The sequence below is a fragment of the Phoca vitulina genome, unplaced genomic scaffold, assembly GCF_004348235.1.
Source record: "Phoca vitulina isolate PV1807 unplaced genomic scaffold, GSC_HSeal_1.0 scaffold7, whole genome shotgun sequence".
Lineage (NCBI taxonomy): Eukaryota > Metazoa > Chordata > Mammalia > Carnivora > Phocidae > Phoca > Phoca vitulina.
The window spans coordinates 5,374,959-5,401,353 of NW_022589710.1; the positions used below are offsets into that span (position 1 = coordinate 5,374,959).

A 26,395-nucleotide genomic window follows, 5' to 3' on the forward strand; every position below is an offset into this window, starting at 1 on the left:
AAGCAAATGGGATGATATAGTCAAAGTGCTAAAAGAAAAAAAAAAAAACTGCCAACCAAGAATACAAACTATACTTAGTAAAAATTGTCTTTTAAAAATGAAGAACTAGACTTTCCCAGAAAAACAAAACTGAAGGAGTTTGTAACCACTGCTTTACAAGAAGTGCTAAAGAAATTTCTTCAAGTTGAAACAAAAGGATCATAAAGAGCAATACAATAGGATATGGAAATATAAATCTCACTATTAAAGGTAAATATATAAATACAGAATAAAATACTATGTAAAGATGACACACTGAGCACTTTTAATCCTAGTATAAGAGTTAGAAGACTACAGTACTGTTAATAACTGTAACTATAAAATGTGCTAATGGACATATAAAGATGTTATTGATGTCACAATATACAAATTGTATTATGAAGGGAGAAACAAAGATATAGAGTCCTTGTTTGTAATTGAAGTTATTATCAGCTTAAACTAGATTGTTAAAACTCTCTTATCTTTTTTGTAAGCCTTGGGGTAACCACAAAGAAAATACCTAAAGAAGATACACAAAAGAAAACTAGGAAGGAATCAAAGAATACCAATATATATTTAAAAAGTCACCGGGGCGCCTGGGTGGCTCAGTCATTAAGCGTCTGCCTTCGGCTCAGGTCATGATCCCAGGGTCCTGAGATCGAGCCCCGCATTGGGCTCCCTGCTCCGCGGGAAGCCTGCTTCTCCCTCTCCCACTCCCCCTGCTTGTGTTCCCTCTCTCGCTTTCTCTGTCTCTGTCAAATAAATAAATAAAATCTTTAAAAAAATAAATAAATAAAAATAAAAAGTCACCAAATCACAAAAAAACAGCAAGAGAAGAAGCAACAGAAGAACCACAAAACAGATAGAAAATGATTAACAAAGTGGAAATAATAAGTTCTTACCTACCCATAATTACTTTAAATGTAGGTGATTTAAACTCCACAATAAAAAAACAGTTGGCTGAATGGCTATAACAATAAGATCCATCTATATGCTGTCTACAGGACAGTCACTTTATTTTTTTATTTATTTTTTATTTTTTATTTTTTTTAAAGATTTTATTTTTATTTATTTGAGAGAGAGAGAATGAGAGAGAGCGAGTACATGAGAGGGGGGAGGGTCAGAGGGAGAAGCAGACTCCCTGCCGAGCAGGGAGCCCGATGTGGGACTCGATCCCGGGACTCCAGGATCATGACCCGAGCCAAAGGCAGTCGCTTAACCAACTGAGCCACCCAGGCGCCCAGTCACTTTATTTTTTTTAAATATTTTATTTATTTATTTGAGAGAGAGAGTGCACGTGAGAGCGCACAAGGTGGGGGGAGGGGCAAAGAAGAGGGGGAAGCAGACTCCCCATTGAACAGGCTCAATCCCAGGACCTGGAGATCATGACCAGAGCCAAAGGCAGACACTTAACCACCTGAGCCACCCAGGCACCCCAGGAGAGTCACTTTAGATTTAAAAACAGCCATAGCCTATAGGAAACAAGCTGAGGGCTGCTGAAGGGGAGGTGGGTGGAGAGATGGAGTAACTGGATGATGGGCATTAAGGAGGGCATGTGATGTAATGAGCACTGCGTGTTATATGCAATTGATGAATAACTGAACTTTACATCAGAAACTAATGATACACTATGTTAATTAGTTGAATTTAATTAAAATAAGGTTAAAAAAAAAAAAAGAACAGCCATAGCCTGAAAATGAAGAGATAGAAAAAGATACTGTACGAAAATGATAAGCAAAAGGAAGCAGGAGTGGCCATACTTCTATCAGACAAAATAGAGTTGAAGTAAAAAATGTCCCAAGAGAGAAAGAAGGTCGTTATATAATTATAAAAGAGTCAATTCAACAGGAAGATATAACAATTATTAATACATATGCACCCAACATCAGATTAAGTTAATATATAAGATAGGTATATAAAGCAACACTGACAGATCTGAAGGGAGAAATACACAGCAATACAATACATATGGGAGATTTCATTACCTCACTTTCAATAGTGCATACAACATCCACACAGAAGATCAATCAGGAAACACCAGACTTGACCAACACTATAGAACAAATGGATATGAGGCTTACACAGAACATTGTACCCCAGAGCCTCAAAATACACATTCTTCTATAGCACATACAGAAAATTCTATAGGAGACATCACATTAGGTCACAAAAGAAGTCTTAATAAATTTTAAAAGACAAATCATCTCAAGTATTTTTCCAACCGAACTGGAATGAAATTAAAAATCAGTAATATTTTAAAAATTAAAATTTCACATATATATAGAAATTAAATATACTCTAGTTTTTTATTTTTAAATTTTAAACAACATACTCTTGATCAAACATAAAGTAGAATCAAAAGAGAAATTAAAAAATATCTCAAGACAAAAATGGAAACATAACATACTTTCTTGGTTACAGCAAAAGTATTATTGAGTGATGTTAATAGCAATAAATACCTTGATTAAAAAAGAAGAAAGATTTCAAATACAAACCTAACTTTACACCTCAAAGAAGTAAAGAACTAAGCCCAAACAGATCAGAGGAAATGATAAATTTTAGAGCAGAAATAAATCAAACAGAAAATAGAAAAAACAGAAAAATAACTAGGAGTTTTTTTAAAATATCGACAAAATTGACAAAACTTTAGCTAGACTAAGAAAAAGAAGACTCAAAATCAGAAACTAACTAGGAAACATTACAATTGATGTCACAGAATTTTTTTAAAAGAGGCTATTATGAACAATTATACACCAACAAATTGGACAACATAGAAGAAATGGATAAATTCTAAGAAATATACAACCTACCAAGACTGAATTGTAAAAAAAAAAAACCAAAAATCTGAACAGACCTATAACTCATAAGAAGAGTGAATCAGTAAACAAAACCTCCCAAAAAAGAAAATACCAGGACCAGAAGGTTCAAGGTGAATTCTAACAAATTTTAAATAATTAACACCAATCCTTCTCAAACTCTTGCAAAAATTAAAGAGAAGCAAAAACTTCCAAAATAATTATAGGGCCAGAACTGATTACCCTCATATAAAATCCAGATAAGGACACTACAAGAAAAAGAAAACTAGGGGTCACTATTCCTGATAAATATGGATGCAAAAATCCTCAACAAGATATTAGCCAACTGAATTCACCTGCACATTAAAAGAATCACACATCATGATCAAGTGAGATGTAACCTGGGGACACATATGAAAATTAAGCAATATAATCCACCACATTACCAGAATGGAAGATAAAAATCACATGATCACCTCAACAGGTCCAGAAAAAACAACTGAAAAAAGTAAATACCCATGATAAAAAATGCTCAACAAACAAGAAATAGAAGGAAATTACTTAATAATAAAGGTCATATATACTGTGCCCACAGGGGATATGTACTCACCAATGAAAACCTGAAAGTGTCTTTCTCCTCTAAGATCAGGAACAAGGATGCCCTCTCTCACAACTTCTATTCAACATAGTACCAGAAGTCCTAGACAGAAAAAAATTAAGCAAGAAAAGATATAAATCATCCAAATCCAAATCTCTGTTTGCAGATGATAAGCTGTCACATTATATAGAAAACCTAAAAGATTCCACCAAGCAAAATAAAAATGTCAGAACTAATCAATGAAAGTGGCAGTACACAAAATCATCATACTGCATGGAGCACTGGGTGTTATACGCAAACAATGAATCATGGAACACTACATCAAAAACTAATGGTGTAATGTATGGTGATTAACATAACATAATAAAATAAAAAAATTAAAAAAATCAGTTGCAACAAAAAAGCAATCTGGAAATTAAGGAAATAATCCTATTTACAATAGTATCATGAAGAATAAAACACTTAGGAATAAACTTAACCAAGGAGGTGAAATGCTTCTATGCATGAAACTATAAATCATCCATCAAAGAAATTTAAGAAGATACAAAAAAATGAGAAAGATGTCCCATGTTCACAATTGGAAGACTTAATATTGTTACAATGCCCACACTACCCAAAGTGACCTCTATCAAAATTCCAATGTTATTTTTCACAGAAATAGAAAAAACAATCCTAAAATTTATATGGAACCTTGAAGGACCTTGAATAGCCAAAACAATCTTGAGAAAGAAGAACAAAGCTGGAGAGCTCACACTTCCTGATTTCAAAACACATTACAAAGCTACAGTAACCAAAACAGTGATACTAATCTAACAATAGACATATAGACCAATAAAACAGAATAGAGAACCCAGAAATAAACCTCCACATACATGGTCAAATGAATTTCAGCAATGGTGCCAAGACTATGTATGGACAAGGATGGTTTTTTCAAAAAACGGTGCTGATAAAACTTCATATTCACTTGCAAAAAAATTAAATTGAACCTTTACCCTTTACCACACACAAAAATCAACTCAAATGAAATAAAGCCTTAAATGTTAAGACCTGAAACTATAAAACTCCTAGAAGAAAACAGGAGAAAAGCTTCTTCAGAGTGACTCTGGCAATGATTTCTTGGGTATGATGCCAAAAGCGCAAGGAACAAAAGCAAAAACAGACAAATGAGATTATGTTAATCTAAAAATCTTTTGCACAGCAAAGAGTATAATAAAATGAAAGGCAACCTATGGAATGAGAGAAAATACTTGCAAACCATATATACGATAGAGTTAGCATCCAAAGCATAGAAGGAACTCCTATAATTTCATAGAAAAAATAATAATCCAATTTTTTAAAATGGCAAAGGGTCTGAATGATAGTTCTCCAAAGAAGTTAAATAAAATACCAACAGGTATTTGTAAAGGTGCTCAGTATCATTAAGCTTGAGAGAAATGCAAATCAAAATGTAATGATGACAAATCACCTTACACCTGCTAGGATGGCTATTATCAAAAAACAAAAGATAATAAACATTGACAAGGATGTGGAGCAAAGGGAATCATTAAGTACAGCTGGTGGGAATGTAAACTGGTGTAGCTACTATGGAAAACAGTACAAAAGTTCCTCAAAAGATTAAAAATACAACTACCATGTGATGCAGCAATCCAACTTCTAGGTATATATCCCAAAGAATTAAAATCAAGATCTTGAAGATATCTGAATTCCCATGTTTCCTGAGCATTATTCACAATAGTCAACACAAGGAAGCACTTTAAATGCCCATCAGAGATGAATGGATAAAGAAAATGGAATGGAAATTAGTATTAAAAAAAAAGAAAATTCTCTCATATGCAACAGCAATGTCCTATCCTTGGACCATGCCTAATTTCTTGGACAAACTCCAATTTCATTAAATTTTTCTTTAGTTGTATTGGCCTGAATCAAAATGCAGATATAAATTTACTAGAATTAACATAAATATGGGGGCGCCTGGGTGGCTCAGTCGTTAAGCGTCTGCCTTCGGCTCAGGTCATGATCCCAGGGTCCTGGGATCGAGCCCCACATCGGGCTCCCTGCTCCACAGAAAGCCTGCTTCTCCCTCTCCCACTCCCCCTGCTTGTGTTCCCTCTCTCGCTGTGTGTCTCTCTCTGTCAAATAAATAAAATCTTTAAAAAAAATAGAATTAACATAAATATGGAATAATATTTTAAATTTTCTGTGTAATACTTTACCTCATGTTATTAAAAATTGTGTTGGGCATTTCTGGTCACAGGAATATTGAGCACTGATTTTATTCAGGGACTTGCCACGACTCTTCCAAACATCCTTAAAAAATGAGTAGTTTGGAGACCACCAACCTAAAAATACTGTTTAAGTCTGTGTTTATGTATAAGGCATTGCGCTGAGATGTCCAATACTGGAATTCATTTACCATGTTTTGACTACTCTTACAGGATCCTGAAGATATCCTGGTTATTCTCAACAGCTTGGCATTCCAGTCAAAGTTGGGAATTTTATTGTGCATTTCCTCTAACAGATAGTGCATATGAATGCTAAATAAAACTGGCCAAATTGTTATCTCTGGTGAATTTCTGCTGATACTTATGCTGCTCCTGCCAGAGAAGTGTCTATTTATCCTTTCTATTTGATTCCTCTTTGTAAAATATTCCCCCCTAGCTTCTGACATCTATTTTTATTTAAATAGCCTTTGCTGTGAACATTTATCAAAGATTTCTTGAAAGTTTCTATCAGTCACCTGCAACAGTTGCCTGTTTGTATGAAATATCCATCAAATTAAAAATAGTTAGGTTGTTACAATCTCTGCCTGGGCTTCCCCTGCATATCTTCTATAAAGACAGAATCTTTATTTACCAATATAGCTTAACACAGATTCTTTCAAGTAAGCTTTCAAAAAATTAGTGCATATTTGAGTATTCCATTATCATTTCTTTGATTTTTGACAGTTACAAAAATAATTATGTGTAAAATGAAACTAAATTGTTAAATTGTAGCCTCTTCAAGGCTTATAAATGTACAAGATTGGCAAAGTGTTGAGTTGTCAGATTTAACAAATGAAAATAAAGCCAGCTAAATTTTAAGGATAAATTTTAGCATAAATATGCCTCCAAATATTTCATGGGATATATTTATATTAAAGAGAAAAATAACATCTTTACTTGAAATTAGATCTCATTAGCATCTTGAATTTTATCTGGCCACCCTATGAATTGGTATTCTTTTTTTTTTTTTTTTTTTTTACGGATTGGTATTCTGTAGCTCAGTGTGCTTGTTACTATTTTAAAGAATAATAATTTATTATCAACCAAAAGATTTCCTTTACAACTTTAAGAACGGTATCATACAGCCCAGGTAATCGGTCTTCATTTAGTTTACTAATTAGGTCTAGAACAGCCTGTCCATATACTAATTTGTAATCTAGTACTGCAACCCTATCTGTTTCAGGCTACTTTTGAACTGAAATTTTTCTTTACAACATTCCTATTAAAAATTAAGGCAAACTTTCAGTATAATGGTATTTCTGTTTTCCTGAGTATAAATTTTCTTCTCTTTATCATCTAATTTTACATAATTGCTTTAGTTTAAAGGTATCTTTAAATATTATTTGATTTTGGTGTCTAATTTAAAATACACCTGTTACTTTTATCAGTAGTACCTCTTCCCTTTGCCTCCCTACTTCCAGGCAAAAATAATAAATGTATGATTTTTTTCTTTTTCCAGTTTCCCTGAGCTTTTACCTAACAAAAGGCTAGTAACAAAATGTAGTGACAGCTTCTGGCAACAGAAGAATATTAATAGAATACTGAATAAACTCAATACTCATTTTCAGTGTTTTAAATGTTAATCTTTTTTCTGTAATTAAAAATAAACTTAATGTGAATTTAGGAGGAAATGTTAGGCAACACTCACCAGAAATGATTTTAAATTGATTTCCTTATTTAGTAAGGTAACTTCAGACTTCCTGTTATTTTTAAGTAATCGCCCTTTCCATTTTTCTTTAATACTATAATTTTGAAATTGATAGACTCCATTTTTTTTAGAGCAATAGTAGGTTCACAAAAAAACTGAGTGGAAATACAGACTTCTCATATACTCCTTTACCCGCCCCAACACCGCAGACACACACACAGATCCCCCTATTATTAACATCTTGCATTAGTGTGGTACATTTGTTACAATTGGTGAGCCAAAATCGAAACACTATTATTAACTAAAATACATAGCTTATATTAGGCTTCACTCTTTGTATTGAACATTCTATAGTGTTGTGTTTTTTTTAAAAGATTTTATTTATTTGACAGAGCACAAGCAGGGAGAGCAGCAGGCAGAGGGAGAGGGAGAAGCAGGCTCCCCGCGGAACAGGGAGCCTGATGCGGGGCTTCATCCCAGGACCCTGGGATCATGACCTGAGTTGAAGGCAGCTGCTTAACGGACTGAGCCACCCAGGCGTCCCTCTATAGGATTTCAATATAGAATGCCATATACCCAACATTACTGTATCATACAGAATAGCTTCACTGCCCTAAAAATGCCTTGTACTTCATCTACTCATCCCCTTCTCCCACTCCCTGAACCCCCTGGCAACCACTGATCTGTCTCCATGATGTAGCCTTTTCCCAAAAGTCACTCAAGTCGTAAAAATAGAACATGCAGCCTTTGAGACTGACATCTTTGATTCTGTAGTATGCAATTAAGGATCCTCCATGTCTTTTCATGGCAAGGTAGCTCCTTTCTTTTTATTGCTGAATAATATTCCATTGTAAGGATGTACCAAAATTCCTTTATCATTTCTTGAGAGACACTGTGATTGCTTCCAAAGTTAGGCAATTATGAATAAAGCTGCTATAAACATTTGTGTGCAGGTTTTTGTGTGGACAAACATAGGACTTTACCAATGATTTTGGATCTTTCCTTCTCTTACCTGGATGTCAAATTCATTTAAGTTATGATCACCATTACATGACAGTTGATGTACAATTATCTTCTCTATCAATTCTTGTTCACCTCTCAGGACAGGGACTAATTCAGAGGATTATAGTATCCCTCTCTGTGCCTCCACAGGTATTGTGCTGTTTTTGGTTTCTCTATCAGTCTTGTAATGCAGTAGCTCTACACTGCAGTTATCATGGCAAAATAAAAAGTGTTGGCCAAGATGTCCATTGACAGATGGATGGATAAAGATGTGGTGTGTGTGTATATATATATGTGTGTGTGTGTATATATATATATATATATATATATATATATATATAGGAATATTATGCAGCCATTAAAAGGAATGAAATCTTGCCATTTGCAACGACGTGGATGGAACTGGAGGGTGTTATGCTGAGCGAAATAAGTCAATCAGAGAAAGACATGTATCATATGACCTCACTGATATGAGGAATTCTTAATCTCAGGAAACAAACTGAGGGTTGCTGGAGTGGTGGGGGGTGGGAGGCATGGGGTGGCTGGGTGATGGACACTGGGGAGGGTATGTGCTATGGTGACTACTGTGAATTGTGTGAGACTGTTGAATCACAGACCTGCACCTCTGAAACAAAATACACTATATGTTAAAAAAAAAAGAAGATAGCAGGAAGGGAAAAATGAAGGGGGGAAATCGGAGTGGGTGAGGAACCATGACAGACTATGGACTCTGAGAAACAAACTGAGGGTTCTAGAGGGAAGTGGGGGGAGGGGGATGGGTTAGCCTGGTGATGGGTATTAAAGAGGGCATGTACTGAATGGAGCACTGGATGTTATACGCAATGAATCATGGAACACTACATCAAAAACTAATGATGTAATGTATGGTGATTAACATAATAAAATTTAAAAAAAGAAGAAAAAAAGGTGTTGGAACCTTTATTTGGGAGGGGAGAATAGTAAAGAGGATGCTTATGAATAGTCTCACTTGACAAGAACAAGATAAGCTCTCAAGAGTCTTCAATATTATCCTTAGTTGAGTTGATACATAACACCAAACAAAAAGCTATGAATATCCAATCAAGTATGTTTTCAAATATCATATTTCATTATTTTGTATTCCTATGTGTTACATAAGGGAGCATATGAAGAAAATTAAGCCATATTATTTTGTATTCCTATGTGTTACATAGGGAGCATATGAAGAAACAGACAACTGTTCAAATACTGGAATATTCAAATGTTAGAATTATTCCTAATAAAGAGCTTAAAATATGAGATAATCTCCATTTTTCATATTAAGATAATTATATACTGCATTTGTCGCTTTTGCAAACATAGCTGTAATTACTCCTGGCATTGTACTGCTTACTGTCTTTTTTCCCCCCACTTATTAAAGCTATTTATTTACAACAAGTGCTTTGTATGCAAACATTAGTCTGCTGTTAACAAAAGTGAAGCCCAAATTTGTAATTAGCTACAGCTGTACATGCTGCTTCCTTTATTCAAAAGTCTTCTATCACTTTGAAGCTGGTTAGCTCATTTTATTCTTTGTGGCAACCAATCGTGGATACTAGATAAAGCCTCGTTCTCCATATGCTGAGTTCAAGTCAGCCATTATTTGTTCCAGTTGGGATGGGGGCACAGTTCATAGCAATAGCTGGATTGAAGGGAAGAGAAGGAAAAGGCCTTAAGCAAACTTGTGCATATTGTATTAAATAAGTATGAATATTATACATCGGTAATTTAAACACCAATTCAAAGTTCCATGTCTAAGTTATATATATCTTAAATTCCAATTAAAATTAAGTGCTTCTCTTCTATCATAGAATCAAAATATGACCTGATGTTTTTTCAATATCATTTAATCCTATCTCATGTATAGCCCATTGATATAATCTCATATAAATTAGCCTGGGCTCTGTGACTGGGAAGTTACCTAACCTCTCTACTCTTCAGTTTATTCATGTATAAAATGGAGATAATAATAGCATATACTTCATTGGGCTTTAGTGAGGATTAACTGAGTTAACATTGATCAAACACTTCAAACGCTGCCTAATACACAGTAAGTGATATTAGTGTTAAATTATTTTAAGACCTAGTGTATTTTAGGAAGTACTTTTTTTCTATCCATTATTGATGCTTTTGATCAAAGTCTACAAATATAAAGACATCTCTATTAAGTTAAATTGATAGCTTATAAAAGGGAAAAATTGGTCAAAAGAAGAAGATATTTTCTCCAATATTTTGTTTATTTATGGTTGAAAACCCTAGTAGGGGAATATGCCCTACCACTCTTTCTGAGGATTTGGTATTTTTGTAATCATACATGTATTTAACTACACTGGCTTACTTCACTTCTTCTATTATCACAGAATAATTGACACTTTTACTTTCCAAATTACCACTCCAGATATGCCCAGAAAAGAAACTTACAAAACCTGGTAAGGTTGGGCTTTCACTAATAGCAGTTAAAATTTTCCAGAGATAATTCTGTTTGGTATTTGACAGATAAACATCAAAGAAAGGAGTAAAGAATAGAAAAAAATGGCATTATTTTAAAAAACTCACTTGAAAAGATTTATGTGTGAAGTTCAAAAGTTAGAATTTCAAATTATCAATGGAGTTTGTTCAGATTAAAAGATATATTCTACTAAATTGGGCTTCCATAAACAATAGTATTTTCTTATTTTAATTTTTCTATAACTCATACATATATAAATCTCAATAAAATCTTGTGATTTTTTAGGCAGAATTTACAGGGTAACACATCAATTAAGACAATCCCGTATTTTATTTATTTTTTTTGAGAAAGCCTCCTAATTTAAAATCAAGTTGACACTGGAAAAAAAAAAACACCTCTAAATATGTGTCAATTCTTTTAGTAACTATTAAAACTAAACCCAATATTAACTAATGACCAAGAAAATATTGATGCAAAGTGGAAAGTACTGTCAGAATTGAGTAACTAGAACACGTCAGGTTTTGCATTTGTTAGTTTCAAGGTAAGATGGTCATGTGCGTGTGGGTGCATTTTTACAAGGTGAGTGTTGACAAGGAGAGAAAGACAGACAAGATTAGAAGCAGTTGGGTCTTTGATTCCTGCCTCAAACAGTTATTTTCTGCAGTACAAACTCCAAAACAGCAATCAAACTAATGTGGTTCTTAACTACTTTGGTTTATTAATAATGTGCTGACAAAACCCCAACACCAAGCAGCAATGATGAATGGCACTCAAACACAAAAGCAGGTTGAATCAGGATCCATAACTTGGATTTTTTGCAGATAGCAAATTTTTAACACCTATTCAGAAAAGATTTCTTTTGAAAGACTAATTGGTTTCTACATTCTTTAAAATTCAGAATTCATTCCAACAGTTGGCAGTTTGAATTTATTTTGCCTCCATATGACACTTAAGGCCACCATCAGTCCTGACAGCATTAACATAAAAGATACAACTCTTACAATTATCTTACCAACTCAAGTTTCCTAAGAATAGCTTGAGATCTGATAAGCACTTCCAGCTGGGAGTGATCAGCACTCAAGGCACTAAAGGCAAAAATACCTCTAGGGCCTTGGAGCGCACAATATCCATCCTTTTCTTTCTTCAAAACTATTGTTGCCTGTCCGCGGATGGTGGCATGCAGAGACAACTGTGGCAGTTGCCAGAGCTCCCATGGCTTACCATTTGCCTACTGATTCTGAATTGTTTTCCTGACCATAACTCTTCCCTAACGGACCTTGGTCATCACATTGGACTTCCTTCTGGAATCACGCCTAAACTTGCTGTGTTCTCTGAACTCTGCCTGGGGACAACTGGTTGCTTTAGTTGTACAACCTTGTTAGTTGGACAGCAACTAGCTGAGCTGCTCCTGTCTTTCTCCATTTCTCCATCCTTCATACTATGGAGAGTCTAGCTTGTTTTGCACCTTTCCCCTCTCGAGTCAAAGAGTTACAGAAGCACTATAACTGCCTCCAGTAGTAATACCTCGGCTTCATTGCCACAGTAATTTTTCATCACATTATTGGGTACTGAATTTAAGAAGGTTCCTCTAATATCTACCTTAATAAATTTGTTTCCCCTTATTTAAATAGTTAACAAATGCGATTATTGAGTGTTCCTACTTACCAGCTGTTTAATTTTTTTAAAAAACTGGTGAAAAGTGGTTTTGTGTTTACCATAAAACAATTCTATCTTGCCACAATGAAAGTATAATATTTTTACAAGACAATCACAATAAAAAATAATGAAGAAATATTTAAAAACTCTAATGGGATGGCTGTACTCATACTTGAAATCTTTATCTGTTAGGTATATCAGACTATGACCCAGACCTTAACAGAAACAAAATAAAGATCTGTCTACCTGTGACAAGCTTATTTAAAAAAAGAAAAAGTAAATTAAAGAGAATATGTTTTATTCAACTGGACTGTAATTAGAGTTGGTTGCATGGTAGTTTTCCTAAAATGGCCTACCCTTAAAGTTTTACCTACCAGGAAAGGTATACATTTAATCATGATGAAAACAACAAGATATACTGGAGTCAAAGTGCTGAAAAACCAGTATCAGGGCCAGATGCAATTATAAAAGGATAGAACTAAGAAACACTTAGATATCAAAAACATGAAATCACAGGTCACACAGGCAGAAGCCCAGGTCAAAGCCCGTGGCATACTTCCGATGTTCTAAACATGGCAAGGCCCTAAGCACAACAGATGTAAACTAGAATAATACTCGTCCAGTTCCCACTTTCAATCTATTGAAGAGAAAGGGGACTAAGAGCTGCTTGAAAATAACTCTTGTGGTCCAAAATACAATTCCTGCCACAAGGCCTGAAAATCCATTCATTCTTGTTTAAGACATTTGAAGATGTTCACATCTTTGATTCTACTCATTCCACAATTGGGCCCTTTCCATATTTACTTTTTCTCTGTGAATCCTAGGCCCTGTAATACCTAGCTCTCTGGTTTCTGGACCGCTTATCATTTGGAATTGATTTAATTAAATGCAAATTAAAGGAAAAAGTAACAGTAATTTTGAGTTAGCCCCCAAGAAAGGGTCACTAATATCTCAATAGGATCTCACTGTTGTGTGGTCATATTATTATCTAACTCCTCACAACAGCTAGTAGGAGCCTCACCAGTCTCTACCATCACTTACTCTAAATCTCAATATACAACTTCACCTGTTTCTTTACGGCAAAACAGAAGCTAGGAGATAAGAAATTCCTCAACGTCTCAATCCCTCCTGCCACTGAAAACAAATTGGAACCTCCTCTCTATTTATGTCCTTATAGCCTCCTTTTCAGGGCAAACTTCTCCTCCTGTCATATGAATTTCATTTTTCTCCAATCTTCATGAACATTTATCATTTATCAGTTATCTCTTCTCTCTCCTGAATTCCTAACAAGCCATTCTCCTGCAGTAATACTCAAACTTGGCTTCAGATTGGAATCACATGGAGAACTTAAAAACTATTGCTGTGTTTCACTTCCAAATATTTCTATGTCATTGGTGGGAAGTGTAGCCTGGGCATTATCATATTTAAAAGCTCTTCAGGTGATTTTGATGTGAAGCCAAGACTCAAAGTCACTTTGGCTCTACTGGCTCATTTTCCCTAAACACAAAACATTCAAAATTATCTTTTTTGTTTTTTTTTTTTTTAAAGATTTATTTGAGAGGGAGAGAGAGCGAGCAAGCAAGGGGGGAAGGGGCGGGGGGAGAGAGAGAGAGAGAGAAGCAGACTCCCCCTGAGCCAGAAGCCTGACCCTGGGCCGGGGGATGGGGGGCTCTGGATCCCAGGACTCTGGGATCATGACCTAAGCCTAAGGCAGACCCTTAACCAACTGAGCCACCCAGGCACCCCTGTGTTTACTTTTAAAAAGCCACTTTTTATCTTTTCTGATGAGCACTGGGTGTTGTACGTAACTAGTGAATTATTGAACACTTTATCAAAAACTAATGATTTACTATACAGTGGCCAACTGAACATAATTTAAAAAAGCCACTTTTCTAAATATTTGCCTCCTTCCTTTCTGTGCAGTCCAACTTCTCAAAAGGATAGAATCCATTTGTTTTCTTCCATCATTTGCTTTCTTTTCTCAAGCCTATGTATTTGAATTCTGCTTTTAATATTCTACTGAAACCACTCCTACCAGTATCATCTCTGGCTTTTACTAAATTCAACAAAAACTATTGTTTCTATGCATCATTAGTCTTCCTTCTGAATGCTGTAATATAATGTTTTCCTGGTTTTTCCTCTTTTATGCACCAGATACATTCTAGGGCCAGGAGATCCAGTGGTGAACAAGATAGAGCAAGTTCTTGCTCTCATGAAGGTTGCATTCAACTGTGGGAAAACAGATGACAAAGGAGTAACAGACAAACAAGATTGTTGGATAATAGGATAACACACTGGGTTGTTTGACAGAGAATGACTGGACAAGGGAAATGTGCATGAAGGATGATTTTAAATAGGTAGGTAAGAGAAAGCCTCTCTAAGTTCTATTTGAGCTGAGAAAGTTCAGAAAATGTGGTAGAAGGCACTCCTGGCAAGAGCAGCAGCAAGTCAAATGGCCTGAGCTTTGAACACACTTGATGTGTTTGAAGAAGAGAAAGAAGAGTGGCGTAGCTGAAGCAGGGTGATCAAGGAGCAGCAAGGTGGAAACAGTAGCACATAAGGAGTTTGGATTTTACACCAGTTGTAATAGAAAGCTATTGGCATGTCCTGATCAAAGCCAGTGGGGCTTTCTGATTCACATTTTAAGGTGAAAGTGGTGCTTCCTTTTATTCCCATCCCTTAAGAATAATGTTGTATGATTATTGTATTAGTACTGCCTAAGTATTCCATCATAGACTCTCCACTCTTCTTTCAGTACGCATATTCCTTTGATGATCCACCTTGTGATTTTATCTAACCCTTATATTTACTGATGACTGTCCAGGATCTCTTTTGAGCTCCAAACCTATTGTCTAGCTGTCAATATACATTGGCATAGACTCAGTGGTCTCCTCAGCCCAGCTTTCTCCTTTCTGCATTCCCTAATTTAGTGAAAGAAACCAGCATCCAGTCAGAATCATTGTAGGTAGCCTTGGTTATTCCATACACTTAGTCAATAATCTTATCACATAAAATCTCCTCATTAAAAATCTATTTTATTTGTCTCTTTCCTCTGCCTGCACTTTAGTACTAATACCCTGCTATCTTTGCAACACCTCTCAACCAATAAACCTCAAATGCCTGGTTTCCCTGTTTCTAGTTTAAGCTCTGTCAATACAATCCATTTTGCTTACTGCTGCCAGATGTATATCTAAAAAAAAAAAAAAAACACAGATTTGATCAAAAGGGACTCATGCTTAGACATATTTGATTAAGGGAGTTCTTTTCAATGTGTCTTTGTTTGTTTTTATGGTGATAATTTATTGAGTGATTGCTATAGGACAGTTCCTGATCTAACAGTTATATATGCATTAACCCATTTCTCACATTAACTGTAAGAGGTAGATTCTATTATTACTTCCACTTTACAAATCAGGTAACTGATGCACAGAGAGCTTGAGTAACCTGACCATAGTATAGAGCCAGTAAGCCCTAGGATTTAAACTTAACCTGATTCCAGAGTTGTTGCTGACTAGATTCAAATTTATTAGTACAACATACAAGTGTCTGCGTGGTTACCCTTTGAAAACTTCCCAGCCTTCATTTCTCAAACATTTCTCTTATATCACATTCTCAGGCTATATTGAACATATTATAGGTCCCTTACTAACATCATTCTCTCATCTTCTATGCCAGGTCCTTCTGGCTGTGATAACTCTCTTCTCTTTGTTACCCAATTAAAGCTGCTTTGTCTTTTAAGACTGTCAAAGTCTATTTTGTCTACCTCCAGGAAATCTCCCAGTTAATGTTGTCTATTAGTGCATTATCAATATGTGCCTTCCTCTACTATAGTAATTAATCCCCTCTATGTCATCTCAATGTTTGCTTATTTATATTCCCCTTAACATTAAAATTTCTTAAGAGTGGTAAATCTTCCATTTTTATATCCCAGTAACTTGTGTAATGATTGGTTCATAATATATCATCTTTTAATAAATGAATACCACCGCCATCCATTGCTATATCATTACAATTCAGTTTCATATTTATCTAGTAGAGAAGATGGTCCTTAAAAATGGGGTACATAATAAGAGAATTTTGAAAAATAAGATGAGAACATCTCTAAGCATAGGGAAGCAACCCAGTTCTTGACATATAGGCAGGAACAATTGTTAGTTACCAAGAGACTACCATCGGGACATTGCATGTTGGAGGGGACGGAAGTTAGAATGCTATGAAGGAGAAAAAGGATACATTAAAGATTGTATACTAGACTCAACCAAGAGCTTAATAACTATCTTGTGCTATTACACTAATTACTACATTTCCTGGGAAAGAAACCAACTAGCCACAACCATCTCACCACACTGAACTGTTTTCTTTGTTCTACCAGCCTATAGGTATTCAGCTACAAATAGAAAAAAAAAAATCTGTCAATCACTTTGCCAAGTGGAATTAAACTTGGAATTAAACTTATGATTTTTACAGTTAAATAAATTGACTAGGGAGATAGCTTTATAGAGAGAACTAGTGGGGTGTTTTTGGAAAGAAGCATTTAAAGAAGAGTAGAGGTGGTAGAAAAGAGGGCTCAAGAGCCTGAAAATCCAGCCAAAACTAAAGCTTCAACATTTAAAGAAGATTGGTACTTGGAAAGCTATTCACTAGTGCAGTGTTCCAGCCTGGTAAGGTGGAAAATAAAATGCTGTTTACAAGTTTTCTCTGGTTTGTTATATAAAATGTGTTGTGCATGTGATATCTAAATTTAAAGTAACATGATTTAAACTACACTACGTGATGAAGAGTCCTCTGAGGTCACTAAAGCTTTGATTTTCCAGTTAGCTTATTTTATAGCTAGTGCTTTGGAAGCCATCAAGTCCATAACGAGATAGATCAATCAGATTGTTTTTATTGGTCTACTGCGTACCATACACTATACACAGCAGTATTCATTGAATCAGACTGCTTGGGAACAGCAGCTTTAACCTTGAGACTAGAGCAGAGAAAATAACAGCTTCAAAATTAAATCTCCATGAATTATATATATTCTTATATAAAATTGAATTTTTAAACAGTGTCAATTGAAATCCGTTGGTAATGAACCAAGTACAGTTATTTCAAAGAGGAATTGTGGTCAAAACATCACATGTTCACTGATTTAAAATAGCTTTCTAAACTTGATATTCAAACATCAGACTTTGCAGTGGTACAAAGAAACCCAGGTTTGTAAAATGGCCTCAGTAATATACTATTTTAAAGGTAAAGTAAAAAGAAATAGATGACCTCCAGAAGTTGCTTCAGATGCCTATGATTTTACATTTGTTTATCCCCTTTCAAAAAAGAATCTAAGGTAAATTAAAAGAGCTAAGGTAAGCCAGTCATACAATAAATGGCACACTCATGGGATTCAACAGATGTTAATTATTTTCTCCAGATTTTTGAGAAAGCTCAAAAGTTGATATTAAAAAAAAAAATCAATAAATTGCCTGACCTACTGGCTTCCTAAGTACAAATCCTTAGCTTCATCAATGTTCAGTTTCTTCCGCAAAAACTCAATTGGCAATCAAGGGGAAACTGGAGAAATTGGTGCAAGGATCACAAAGCAGAAATAGCATATCCTCAAGACCAGGTTAGGAGTTCACATTACAATATCTAAGTATAAACAGGGGTAGAATTCTTATCCAAAGGATCTGACCTGTGGAATGCAGAGATGGAATGAGAGTCTGTGGAGTTGAGGACTCACAGGTGGCTGAGACTTTTTCAGTTCTAAACAAGTCCTCCAAGTTGAAGTAAATGTACACCCAAACTTGTCATTTAGGGAAAAATTAAATCTTTTAAGTTAGCTGGTAAGGAATTAACCAGTGGCCAGTACCTTAGAGAAAAAGCTAAAATTCATGGTGCAGCTCCCATCTTAGCAGGCAGCTCGATGCAAATCCGGAACTAGTAAACAAGTACTTGGCTCCAAGGAGACTTCATAGAATACACCATTGTGGTTGAGAAACCAAATTCCAAAATACTTATGATGCATACAAGTAGTGTATGTAATTCCAAACATAGTATGAATTTGGTTTACATTAACCCAGGCATGGGGGAGGCTGAAATTTCACGATGGTCTCTCAGACCTCATCAACAAGGCGGGGGCAAACACAGAGCTATCATAGAGTTGCCCAGAGCACTAAACTGTCAAGATTCTCCTGTCCCATCTGATACCATGACGGGAACTAACAGTTTCTTATGATAATGTTCAGACATTCCCAAGGCTTACCTCTCAGCCTCTATCAGGAAGAATTTCACTAAGAAATACTCTCAATATTTCAAGGCCTCAAAATTAAAACATTACTTCTAAATTTTTGACTAGACTGACAAGGGGTGAAAAATTATATTCAACTTGCAGATGAGATAAAATTTTTTCTGCTTCATCTTGCTTTTTTTTCCTTCTCTGCCACCAGATTATAAATTCCACAAGTGCAGAGCCAAGTCTATTATATCCACCATTATACACCCATAACCTAGTAGATGCTCATCTAATATTTATAGAATGGTAAATGTATGAAGAGATGGAAAAATGTTGCTGCTGAATTAAAAAAAATAAATAAACCTGCTCTTGAGTTTTTCGGGGCAACTCTTAGTGACTCTCTTTTCCTATAGCAATCTCTTTAAAATAGCCCTTCACAACTTGGCACCAACTTGGTTTTTTGGTGTTATCTTTTGCAACATTTTTTTATGCTTCTTGGTATTCACTGAAAATATTCAATATTTTTCTACATTAAATGCTTTTCTTACAATAAAGCAAGCACCAAACACTTGTTGAGAAAATCCTGTGACTACTATTTATGATAAGTTATCAAATCATCTTTTTTAGTCTCCCCTGCTATACTGTGATTTTGTTAGACCAGAAATAGGGTCTTAAATTAATCTCTGGCTTTCTCCAAGCCTAACTCAGTATCTTCTACATGGTGGGTATTCAAAAAAAATATTTGTGGATTGAAAGATGAATAATAATACTTTCACTAGGTACTAGTGTAAGATAACCACAGTAATTAATAATTTGACCAAATAAAATCTATGGTTTTATTCAGTACAATAGAACTACTGATTGTGAGCTGAGACATTGGGGTCTTAAAGAAGGACCAATAAATAGCTAGAGGCAAAACATATGGTCAAAGTCACAGAATGATGGCGCCTAAGGACCACTGTCTAAACAGAAGGCATCTCGTTGGCATTTTTCTTCAAACTTCTCTGAGCCTGTGGCAGTATGGCAAGGAGACTGCGAGACATATTAATAGAGCTCGCAGCATATAAGGAAGTAAATGTGACAGCTGCAATTTAAACCAGCCTTGGGGCAAAACTTAGGGATAAAAGAGAGGCATGCTTAACAAAGCTTCATATTTAAGAAAAAGTCCCCAAAAGTGCACAAAATGCACAATTGGGTAAAACTAAGTTTTATAATAGATACTTGTCCATAGAAACTGACAGAGAGTTTATGATGGAAGAAAATGGTCCATGCATTTTCTGTGACTCAGACATCATTCCTCTCTGCCCTCTTTGCTCTGAGCCATGGGGTTATTTGGTGACAGAGAATGCAAATCAGAAAGAGACACTGCTCACTAGAGCAAGACACCCTAATGTGGCGGGTGCCCTCAGGTATGTTCACAAAGTAGGGAAAGGTGCTACCATGGAATGATTCCTTCAACTGATGTTCTCTGTGACTCCTGAGTTTAATCCAGTTCAAGAAATATTTATTGACTACCTATCATGCAGCATACACTGAAGCAGCTTTGTAGAACAGTAAAGTAGGCAAAAATAGCTTGCAGATACAAACTTCAGCTTCAATCCATGCCTCAACACATTAGCTGCATGAGTTCTTTTAATAATAATGGTAATAATAATGACAGTATTTTTTGCGAAGTTACTAATCATCAGACACTGTGCTAAGGGTTATATAATTTAATACTCATAACCAACTAATGAGATAGATATGATGATTATGATCCCTCTTGTAGAAATGAGGAAATTGCAGCCTAAACAGGTGAACTAATTTTCCTAATGTGACACAATTAATACATAACAAAGCTGGGATGTGAATTCATGCAATCTGACTCTACACACAAGATCTTAATCATCACTTTATATTATTTCCCAATTCATTTATAATTTCTGGTACTGTTTCCTCATCTGAAAAAAGAAAACTGATAGAAAAAACTTCCTTGCTGCATTATCATGAAAATTAAAAATACTGTAATTTTAATGACAGGAATAAGGTACAGAAAGCATCTAATATAGCAGAGTCACTAAATTATCTCCATTATAATTCAGTATTATATTTTCCATTGATTTTTCCCATTCTTGAAATTTCACATACTTCATGGCTTAAACTATACAATTTAAAATTCACTTACACTATCTTTTTAAGTTTTTTTTTACTTGAGTATAGTTGAACCTCAATGTTGTATTAGTTTCAGGTGTGCAGAGAGATTCAGCTTCTCTATACATTATGCTATGCTAACAGGTGTAATGACCATCTGTCACCATACAACACTATTACAATACTATTGAGTATATTCCCTATGCTGTACCTTTTTTTCCTGTGAGTTATTCATTCCTGAACAGGAAGCCTGTACCTTCCACTCCCCTTCACCCGTTTTGTCCATCCCCCACCCCTCTACCCTCCGGCAACCATCAGTTTTTTCCCTGTATTTACAGGTTCGATCTGCCTTTTGTTATTTGCTTGTTTTTTATTCATTTGTTTTGTTTTTTAGATTCTACATAAAATTTACTATTATACTATTTTGTCTTACTTGCTATTATTTTCAGCACATTATAGCCTTCTTTTCCTACATGGTTAATTAATACATTTATGGATGAAACCGTAACTCATATAGCATACACCCCACTTAATTTAGCCACTCTCAGTTAAACTTACCTTCAATTCATTTCTCTATTGCCTTCTGACTGATTTGTGGGATCTGGGTTCTTGAAGTGCCAAGTACGCATTTCTCCACTATACAAATAAGCCATCACACTCAATCTTTCCATTTGGATGGCTGCCCTAAGGCCTATATTTGTGGGACAGGAAAGACTGGCAAATCCATTTGATGACCATGATGCACGGTCTCAGGCATGCATAGTTTTTGGGCCAGAACCCATTGCCCACCACCTGGCCAGGCAAGGCACCTCTGCACTGTGAATCTGATAGGGAACGGGGTGTACGGTGGGTGTACGAATCATCTAAGGAGCACTGGGGTCTGTACCATCGGTAGTGTGAGCCAGACTCCTTACGGACAAGTCTGCAACATGGACCCTCGACGCCCAGAGCATCCAAGTGATTCTGATCTCAGGACTCCACCTACCAGCCTTAAGTAGATCTCCTGTGATCCTTCAAGATCAGGCGTCCGCTGGGAGGGGAGTTCTCACCTGTAGCACCTCAAGCCTGATTCTGCCATCCTCTGAACTCCCCTGACCATCCCAGTCCATCCCCTCCCTGCCGCTCCCTTAGGACCTGCATTTCTCCCACACACCTGAGGCCACATAGCGCACCCTGGGGGGCTCCACTTGTGCCTTGCTTGCCTTCCTAGGAAACTCCATGTTCCACTAGCCCAACCACGCCCCAGCCTGGCCCGTGGGCGTCCCCATGGTGTTCAAAAGAAAAAAAAAATCGTACCTGAATCATGTTCACCAAAAGCAGTTTTGGTAATAAAGATACATTTAATATCTAGTTGCTTAATTCCTACTTCTGTTAGGTTGGTTCTAATCTCCAGATAGGTAAAGGGGGAGGGGTTAAATATTAAATCTTTAACCATCCCCCCCACCATCCACATCTAACTAGAATACTTTTTACTGCACGCTTGTGGCTTAAAAACTACATTTGAAATTTGAAACTACATTTGAAACTACATTACTACTTCGATAGCTGACAAATAATAATTCTAACTTTTTTTTCCTTTTGCTTATTGCAAAATCTGTCTTGTTTCTCACTATGCTAAGAAATGACTTAGGTAAGAGTATCTGCAAAGTTCTTAATACATAACTGGTATTTAATCAATCTAATTTCCTTTTTTTCCCATCCTAGGTATAAAACATAGTTTTTAGTACAAAAAAAAACAGTTCTGTTTAAAATGGCTGGCTAACCAAGTGTGCTTGAAACTCACATCTTTGTTTTGTTCTCACAATGTTTATCTCACATGGAAAGCTTTTTAAATCTTTTGGCATGCTTTATAACCAGGAGTTCCTTTGTATGAATCATGGTTAATGGTAAGGTGCAGTTGTAAACAATCTCTATCAATTAGTTCAACAGCAAGATCCTGTGAGAAGCTGCCATTTGCCTTCTCTGAACGTCCGATAGACATCTGGGTCCTTTTGCAAATCTCAGTCCAGCTTGCTTCCCGTTTGAACTTCTGTACTTCCAACATTAAAAAGTTGAGAACTGTACTTCTGAGACCCTTTTCAAATAGGCTTCTGGAGTCTAATTAGTTCCCACCAATTAGATAGCTGAACACAATATTTGGAAGGTAAAAATAACTCGGGAGCTTGCTTCCTGCCACTTTCTCTATTGCTGCTACTAAAATAGTTCATGGACATGTTCATTTTTGCTGCAGTGTTCCACTCTTAAGCTTCATAGGTAACAAAGACCTGATTGCCGTGGTGGTGACAGGATTCAGCCTCCTGGTGAACGGTCAGCGGCTACCTGGGAATCAAGAGGAAGCCGGAACAGTAGTGTTAGTTTTCAATACCTGGACTGGAGCTGTAGTGGGGTCTTAAACTGATCAGTTTCAGTATTGTCCTCACATTTCACTTTCCCGAGTAACTGTAGCATATATTTCTGAGTGTCCTTGGAGGACCAACCTAAAGCTTCATTCAACTCCTCCATTTATTTTATAATCATTCAATTTTTAATATTAAATGACTTTCTGTTTAAAATTATAGCAGTATTTTCTGATTCCTGAAATGATCCTTGACTGCTACAAAACTTCTCAAGTTTAATTCTTGAGTCTGTGCTGATTTTGCAGAATTAAAGACTTATTTTCTAAAGCACTTTCATTTTTTATATATTTTGGCACTACTCTGAAAAGCCTGAAAGGACTATTTTTCATTCAATACTTTAGATTTGTAAGTGAAATGTCATGGATGGGTCACTATAGCAAGAAATTACCTAATAGTCTATTTCTACTATCACAGGTGTATAGAATTTGAAGTCAGACATTATTGACGGACATACAAGTTGTGCATAATTTAAGAGGCATTAAATATAAAATTAGCAGATATGGATAGATTTTTATATAACCATATATAATGTTTTAAATGTTAATAACATTAAGTAAATGTTAATAAATGTATCTTCTATCAATTTTTTAAGGGTTACAGGAACCCAAAGACATTCAAATTTCATCAATAAAATAACTTTATTAAAAAGAGACTAGCAGAAAGGTTATTTAGCTTTGGAAAGGATCAGAACCTAACCTTTACAAAAGAAAGAGAATGCTCCTATATACACATATTTTTTCTAGCTGCTACATTTTTGGGGCCATTTCTGATGCTAACAGAACCAGATGTCAGCTGCTAGAAAAGCAAACCAAAATAATGGAATTTTTAAAACTCTGAGTGAGGGCGCCTGGGTGGCTCAGTCGTTAAGTGTCTGCCTTCGGCTCAGGTCATGATCCCAGAGTCCTGGGATCGAGTCCCACATCGGGCTCCCTGCTCGTCAGGAAGCCTGCTTCTCCCTCTCCCACTCCCCCTGCTTGTGTTCCTGCTCTCGCTCTATCTCTCTCTGTCAAATAAATAAATAAAATCTTTAAAAAGAAAAAACTGAGTGAAAAGCAAAACAAGGCAATAGGCAATGAAAAGAGTATGGGTGGGAGGAAGAGGGGAATAAATTCAATCAAAACTTGAAACACATCTGTATCTTTGAACTGTCTTTGCCCTAGCCGTGGTCAATGAGCTCATAGGAGCTTAGTTAATTTTAACTGATTTGGTGTTATTTAGAATATTCTTTTTCATCATACCAACTCTTATCTAAAGTTAACAAGACTATACTCCACATAATTTAGCTTTGGTTAGGTTATTATACTTAATGGGTAGAAACAATCAATAGAATTCCTATGATGAAAGACATCTCTCTATAGATGTAAATCAAAGTTTGAAACATCTTTTTGCATTTTGTTTTCCTGATTTAAATATAACCTGAACTTTATCAAAACAGTAGTATGAATACAGAATAGATTGAAACCTGAGATCAGATTTTATATGTAAACCAAGAGTCCATCAAAGGAAAAGGTAAGTACAATGTAAAACAGACATATTTGTGATTTGCAGCATTAAGGAGGTTTATTCATCAAGGTTTTACAATCATTACTGAGTTTATTTTTCATAGAATGGCTAGAATATGTTCCACTTGTTATATATTGATTGGTTACTTTTTATATTTCATTACAATAACATGTTAGGAAATAGATTTCCAACATTTTATGTTGCTGGGTAAATTGCAAGCTGCCAGAGCCAGGAGATCTTCTAATACAAATTTCAAGATTCTGCAAATATAGAGACTGTATTTAGGTTTATTTTAGAAACAAGATTGCAGGGTCTAGACAGGGTGAAATAGGGTTCTAAAGGACAAAAATTTGGACCTGAGGTAGCCAATCACCTTGTCACTCTTCCAAGACATTTTTCCCACTTACTGGCTTATAGTGCCCAAGATTCGTATTTAGTTTTTAAGTATGGGCTTCAATAAAGAATTAGAGTTGATAGGGAGCCTTATGGGAGAAGAAAAAGACAAGATAATGGATAATTTGTACTGTAGGCGTGTTGTACCATTGATTTTACTACGTTTTATTTAAAATATAGACTCCTTCAACTTCTGCCTGAAAATTCAGGTCTATGTTATTTCCTTGCCTAAATACACTTAAAAGTTATCATATAACATCAATTAAACTTTGTCACTTCGAAATCTTGACATTAAAATAAAGAAAGAAGAAACTAAAGATATCTGCTTATAAAAGGGATTGGCCTAAGTCACATGTTGAGTTTTTATAATTTAATCCTAGATTTCTTATGTATGATTCCTATCAACTGGATAAATGGCATTGAATAACAGCCCATCCTAGGCATAGAGTGCCACATCAGGGCTTTTCAGAGTTTTGCATCCATTCCACCATAAAATGCCCTTCTACTTTTTCTTCAAAGGACATGCTTCCTATATATATTTATATTTTCAATCAAATGCAAGGGTGTTTCCTTTAATCAGGACTCCTGAAAACCAGAAATGAACTAATCATGTATAATAAGTCTTACATTTCTCAACCATTGAAAGGGAAAAAAAGTGTTGATTTATCCTGTCAACAAAATCACAGTAGGGGGCGCCTGGGTGGCTCAGTTGGTTAAGCGACTGCCTTCGGCTCAGGTCATGATCCTGGAGTCCTGGGATCGAGTCCCGCATCGGGCTCCCTGCTCGGCAGGGAGTCTGCTTCGTCCTCTGACCCTATCCCCTCTCATGTGTTCTCTCTCTCTCATTCTCTCTCTCTCAAATAAATAAATAAAATCTTTAAAAAAAAAAATCACAGTAGGGATATCCTATTAGAGAATACAAATGTTAAGGACAAATATGTCAGAGCACCTGAGAACAGTTGTGAAGGCCAAGGCATGCCATAATCTGTATAATTTTATTGAAGTTTATAATCAGGCTTGGAGCCCAATTTGTATTTGTATGGCTTGAAGCCCTATTTTAAAATGTGACTCAATACAAATTTTATTTTCAAATTACTAAATCAAATTTGCATATGTATCTTGATTAGTCAATGGAAAGAAACAATAAAATAAGTTTTCTGGCTCTGATAGGAAACAAAATACTATGAAAATACTGTGATAAATATTTGCTTGATGTTCTGTTTATTGATCTATTCAAAGATTACTTTTCTCCCCATAGGAAGTATGACAAGAAGTAAGTAGTCATTATCTTTTATATAATTAGTGGACTCTAACAAA

At 35.6% G+C, this 26,395-nt stretch overlaps 1 long non-coding RNA gene across 2 annotated transcripts in view; it reads right to left on the bottom strand.

The window, feature by feature from the left end:
- Positions 1-23,102, bottom strand: part of LOC116632863 — a 223,540-nt gene extending 200,438 nt beyond the window's left edge. For both annotated transcript variants that reach the window (XR_004299514.1, XR_004299513.1), the window contains exons 1-2: positions 22,570-23,102; positions 3,424-3,513 (exon numbers count right to left, since the gene is read on the bottom strand). This is a non-coding gene — a long non-coding RNA (uncharacterized LOC116632863). The remainder of the gene's footprint in view (positions 1-3,423; positions 3,514-22,569) is intronic.
- Between the last annotated feature and the right edge of the window lie 3,293 nt (positions 23,103-26,395).